Here is a 5569-nt window from a genome sequence, read left to right as displayed (position 1 = left end):
AGAACATGTTCAACTAAGCAAACTGTGTGTATTAGAGCTCTCCAGAGAAATAGAACCAATCGGATATAGATATATGAGAGAATATTTATTATAGGAATTGACTACAGCAGCTATGGAAGCCAAGAAGTCCCACAATCTGCCATCTGTAAGCTAGAGAACCAAGAAAGCCTGTGGTGTAATTCAGTCTGAGGCCAAGGGCCTGAGAGAGCCACTAGGTGGGGGAGGGAGGACCATGGGTGTAAGTCCCAGTGTCCAAAGACCTAAGAACCAGGAGCTCCAATGTCCAAGGGCAGGAAAGGTGTAAGTCCCAGCTCAAGAAGGGAGAGAGAGAATTCACCCTTCTTCCACCTTTTTGTTCTAGTCAGCCATCAACAGATTGAGCTCTCACATTAATGAGGAAAGATCTTTACTCAGTCTACTGATTCAAATGCTCATCTCTTCCAGAAACAACCTCAAGACACAGCCAGAAATAATGTTTTACCAGCTATTTGGGCATCCCTTAGCCAGTCAAGTTGACACACAAAATTAACCATCACACCGTGTAAACACATCCTGACTTCAGGTTTGTTTCCCTAGTAGAAAAATAGACCCAAAGAATATTAATTAATAAATACTTATTGAATATTTCCTCTGTGCTAGGTACCATGACTGGTGCTGAGAAAAAGAATTACAAAGGACAAGCTATAGTCCCTACACAGTCACATGATCCTGTGTAGTAGCCTCAGTTTCTTCTTACAACACACAATTTATATGCAAAAGAGCTGTTCCATCAGTAACATGTCTCTTTATGGCCAATGAATTCTGTGAGCATTCCCCTACTCTCCAAGGGTATCTATCACTATCTTTGGTAAATCATGGTATTTGGGGTATTTTGAAAAGTCTCCACTTTGAGATTCTGATATGCGCCCCCCACCAAGTTTATGCTATTCCTGCTTGAGAATAGCAGGGTTAGTGGGGCTTGGGGATTGGAAAATAGAGAAAGAAATAGAGTCTAACATATCAACTAGATTATTAATTCTAAAGTTACAGCATAAGTCAAAATTATGTACTACAAAGTCACCCATAAAAATCCCTAAATTCTCTGTAAAACACAGCATACATGGTTTTATATATACAACTTTATTCTGTAGCGTGTCTATAAATGTGCTATATATTCAATAATGTAAACCATCTATTTCCTTAAAGAGATCATATTCAGGAATTACAGCACATGTTTTACAACTTGAGAAGCTTTAACAAATTTATGAATATATCAACTTTCTAGCTCTTCTTATTTCCTATAATCATTTTCATCTTACGGAGACAATTTTTAACTCTTTCTATAACTCTTCTAATCAATGTTTCTGACCTGTTCTCAGTACAATATTTACTCCTACACTACTTTTAGGAAGCCATCATCATCCACCTGCCCAGTGGCATAAATGCTACATTTCTCATCTTTGCCAAAGATGGAAAAGAGAAAATCCTCAACATAATTCACAACTCTCCTTCTTTAGGTATGTATAGACTGTTTCAGATTCCAGTGCATCCACGGCCTGAAGTCTACACTTTTGCCCCACCTTTTAAGTTATTCCTCTTACTGGCACATAGATGTAGTTGAATTCGTGTAAGTTAAATGCCCATCTGATGCAATTCCACTGCAATTACGAAATGAATTAATAGTACTTAAAGCCAAAGCATGTCAAATGTGCTACAGATACACTGAGGAAAAAGCCACTAACTCTCTTGGGGCGGAGTGGGGGGAAATTAGGAAAAGCACCTCCACGGAGATAATATTTAGAGTCTTGAAGAATGTATAGGAAACTAACAGTGAAAAATGGTGATGGTTAGGGGCCAGCCCCGTGGCTTAGCGGTTGAGTGCTCGCGCTCCGCTGCTGGCGGCCCGGGGTTCGGATCCCGGGCGCGCACCGACATGCCGCTTCTCCCGCCATGCTGAGGCCGCGTCCCACATACAGCAACTAGAAGGATGTGCAGCTATGACATACAACTATCTACTGGGGCTTTGGGGGGAAAAATAAATAAATAAAATCTTTAAAAAAAAAAAAAAAAGAAAAGAAAAATGGTGATGGTAGATTGAGTATTCCGGCAAAAACATAAATGAATAAAAGAGACCCAAAACAATCCAATATGTTTGGGAAATTATGAAAAGTCCAAATCATCCAAGAAAAGGATATTGTGAGCATATAAAGAAAGGAGGTTTGGCAAAAAAAAAAAAAGGAACCAATGAAGTACCAAGGAAACCAAGAAAGACTGGTCCCAGCTCATGGTGAGTTTCATATGCCCTGGGAAGGCATATAGCCTTTATCCTATTATCAGAAGGTAACTAACAGGAGGATTTAAGTAAATAGTAACATGATTAGTTTTTTGCTTGCTTTTTTAGAAACATAACTCAAATAGCAATAAGGAGTATGGATTAGAGACATAAAAAGTAGGAATACGTATATCCTTTAGGAGGACTTTGCTTAAGCCCAGATAAGAATAAAGAAAGGGTGACAGGGGCCAACCCTGTGGCTTAGCGGTTAAGTGCGCACGCTCTGCTGCTGGCGGCCGGGGTTCGGATCCCGGGCACGCACCAATGCACTGCTTCTCTGGCCATGCTGAGGCCGCGTCCCATATACAGCAACTAGAAGGATGTGCAGCTATGACATACAACTATCTACTGGGGCTCTGGGGGAAAAAATAAATAAATAAATAAAAATTAAAAAAAGAAAGGGTGACAGAATCAACACACGGACTTGGCCATTTGGTTGACTGCAGTACACTGTGGAGGTTAATAAAGCAGGATTTGAAACTAGACTTCAGGGTTTGCATCTTGTTTCACCATTGTAGGACCATGGGAAAATGGACTCCTCTAAGCCTCAATTGCCTGTCAGTTAAACTGTGTATCCCACATAAGACAGTCCTTGACATAATGCATGTAAAGTACTCAGCACCATTCTGAACACAGTAAGAATTTACTAACTGTTAAATATTATTACTGGCTATCATAAAAAGAGAGATGAAAACAGAGAGAAATCAAGGACAACTCCCAGGTTTCCTACCTGAGTGATGAAGTACCCAGATAATGTGGGAAGAAAAAAGTTTTGAAAAAATGTAGTTGTTTCTCTCTCTTACACACACACACACACAGAATTTTCTCTGTACCTTTTCCCAACTTGCCAGGAAGCTGAGGCTGCTAGGTTATCTTCCACTTGCCCCTTCAGATCCATTCTCCACCTGCTCCATGGCCCAGGAGACTGGCTGGATTGTATCAATGGACCGGCTGCCTTAACAGGCTCCCCTCCCTCGGGCTTCTTGTTGGATCCAGCCAGTGAGGAGCACCTAGAAAAGATCAGAGGGAAGAGAAGGGGTCAGGATACTTACTATTTCTTTCCTTGTGGTATTGTCACAGGCTGTCTGCATCCACCATAGACCCCCTACTGCTGCTGGCCATCCTGCTATTTCTAGCGGGAGTCCTGCACTGTCCCTTGCGGTTTTCCCATGCCTTAGTAAATAGTCCTTCTATTAAACTCTTCTCAAATTTCCCAATTTGAGGGTGCCACCTCTGGTTATTCCTAGACCCTGACTGACACACTGAGACTGAGGTATCCTGGAATTGAGACCCCTGGGGAGAGTGGGAGTGATAGAAACACACTTCCATACACTGGGCATGGGGAGGGAAAGGAAAGATCTAAAAACCTTGGAGCTGATTCTTCCCTGGGCCGACTCTGGGGAATCTTCAGCCAGTTAAATAAACTCAATAGAGAGAGTGGTGCAATTTCCAGCATGACATGAGTATTGTAAAGTAACAATTAGTGAGGGAGGTGCCTATGCAGGAGAGCCTGACTGGCCGCCATACAAGGTGAGTACGGCTCTGCAGGACAGGTACAGAAAGGGTGGGCTAGTGAAGCGGCCTGGAATTTTGCAAGGGCAACTCCGTAATTAGAGGCAGTCGTGAGGAAAGAAGTCATCAAGAGAGCACGCGTCAAAAACATAGTGGGACAATTCATACCTCAGCGCAGACCAGCTCAGGACGCTTGACAGACCAGGTGGGCCAGTCTACCCTGCACAAAGCAGAGGCTGGTGCCGAACACCGCGTGAGGCGGGCTGGACACCAGGGAGCAGGAGCGGAGAAGAGCCATGGCCCAGAGAGTGCCCCTCCCCCAAGGCCATAAAGGCTATCAAAGCTTCTTTCTGTACCCAAGTGCCCTCTTGGGAAGGAGGAGGGGAAGAAGGGGAGAGTGGGAGGAAAATTAGAGAGACTGAGAAATTATGAGAAAAAACATAAGTAACATTCAGAACAGACTGATATACATGTTTAAGAACCAAGAGATCTCAATATCCACTCTGAACAAACCTGAGAACAAAATGAGATATTAGAGAGCCTCTGCCTCTCACCTGGGACCATGCCTGCATCCCGAGGCCGGGCAACCCTGAGGCCACCACCGGGCAGCGGCTTCCAGGAGGCCGAGCGCTGCAACTCCCGCACACCTGGCGGAGCACAAAGCGGAACGGGCCGTCGCTGCCGGGACAGCGCTTCGAGGTAGTTCGTCCTCTCCGGGTAGCCGTAGGCGTCAGGTGACCGGGTCTGGCAAATACCACGTGACCCCAGCAGCCACTGGCAAGAGCCCGGGCAGCTCCCAGGCAGCTGTCGCGGTTCCGGGAGTCGCGGAAGAATGCCGGGGTCTTGTGCGCGTGCGTGGGCAGGAACTATGCGGACCGCGCCAGGGAGACGCCAAGAGCCGTGGTGAGTGGAGCGAGTGGTCTTCCTGAAGCTGGTCACCGCCTACACCTCCGAGGGCGCGCCAATCCTCCTGCCAGACTATAGCCGCATCCTGTCCCATGAGCTCGAGCTGGGCGTACTGATGGTCAAGCGCAGCCGCACCTTCCCAGAACCTACAACTGTGGGCTACGTCGCCAGCTATGCCCTGTGCCTGGACATGACCGCCAGAGACGTGCAGGAAGAAGGGACTGCCCTGGACAATGGCCAGGAGCTTCACGACCTTCTGCCCTGTCAGCGCGTTCATGCTCAAAGAGAAGATCTCTGACCTCAGAACCTGAAGCTCTGGCTCCAGGTCAACAGCAAATTGGCAGGAGGGTGAGACATCCTCCACTATTTTTTCCATCCTCTACATCATCAGCTATGTTTGTAAGATGATGACCTTGAAAGAAGGCAACGTTATCTTGACCAGGATGCCGAAGGGAGTTGGACCTGTTAAAGAAAACGATGAGATCCCAGGCTGGCATACACGGCGTCATCAACATGAGATTTAAGGTGGAAGGGCCAGAATATAGAGTCTATACAAAGCATTCCAACTTACTAAGTTTCAGGAGAGAAGAGAGCAAGGCAGAAGCAAACAGAAGTTATTTAATGTGACAATCCTTTAATAAGAAACCAATTTTTTAAAATAGTTTGATTGGATTGCTATGCCTCAACTCAAGAAAGATGGATCCTCTAAGGAAAATATGATCTAGAAGAGCTGGGCCAGAAATGGAAACAACCAGAGTAAAGTATTTGTGAGCTTCCAAAGAGGAGAATTTATCAAACCAAATGTTCAGAAAACTTACTTTCCTTTCCTAAAACTGGACT

The 5569-nt window shown here is 45.2% G+C and overlaps 1 pseudogene; it reads left to right on the top strand.

Moving 5' to 3' along the window:
• The first annotated feature begins 4385 nt into the window (after positions 1-4385).
• Positions 4386-5367, top strand: LOC101399342 (oxaloacetate tautomerase FAHD1, mitochondrial-like; annotated as a pseudogene).
• The last annotated feature ends 202 nt before the right edge of the window (positions 5368-5569 follow it).

The sequence above is a fragment of the Ceratotherium simum genome, chromosome 27 (assembly GCF_057802395.1).
Source record: "Ceratotherium simum simum isolate JZ-2026a chromosome 27, ASM5780239v1, whole genome shotgun sequence".
NCBI classification, from domain to species: domain Eukaryota; kingdom Metazoa; phylum Chordata; class Mammalia; order Perissodactyla; family Rhinocerotidae; genus Ceratotherium; species Ceratotherium simum.
The sequence above is the reverse complement of the archived record's forward strand: the minus strand, read 5'-3'. Positions and strand labels throughout refer to the sequence as shown.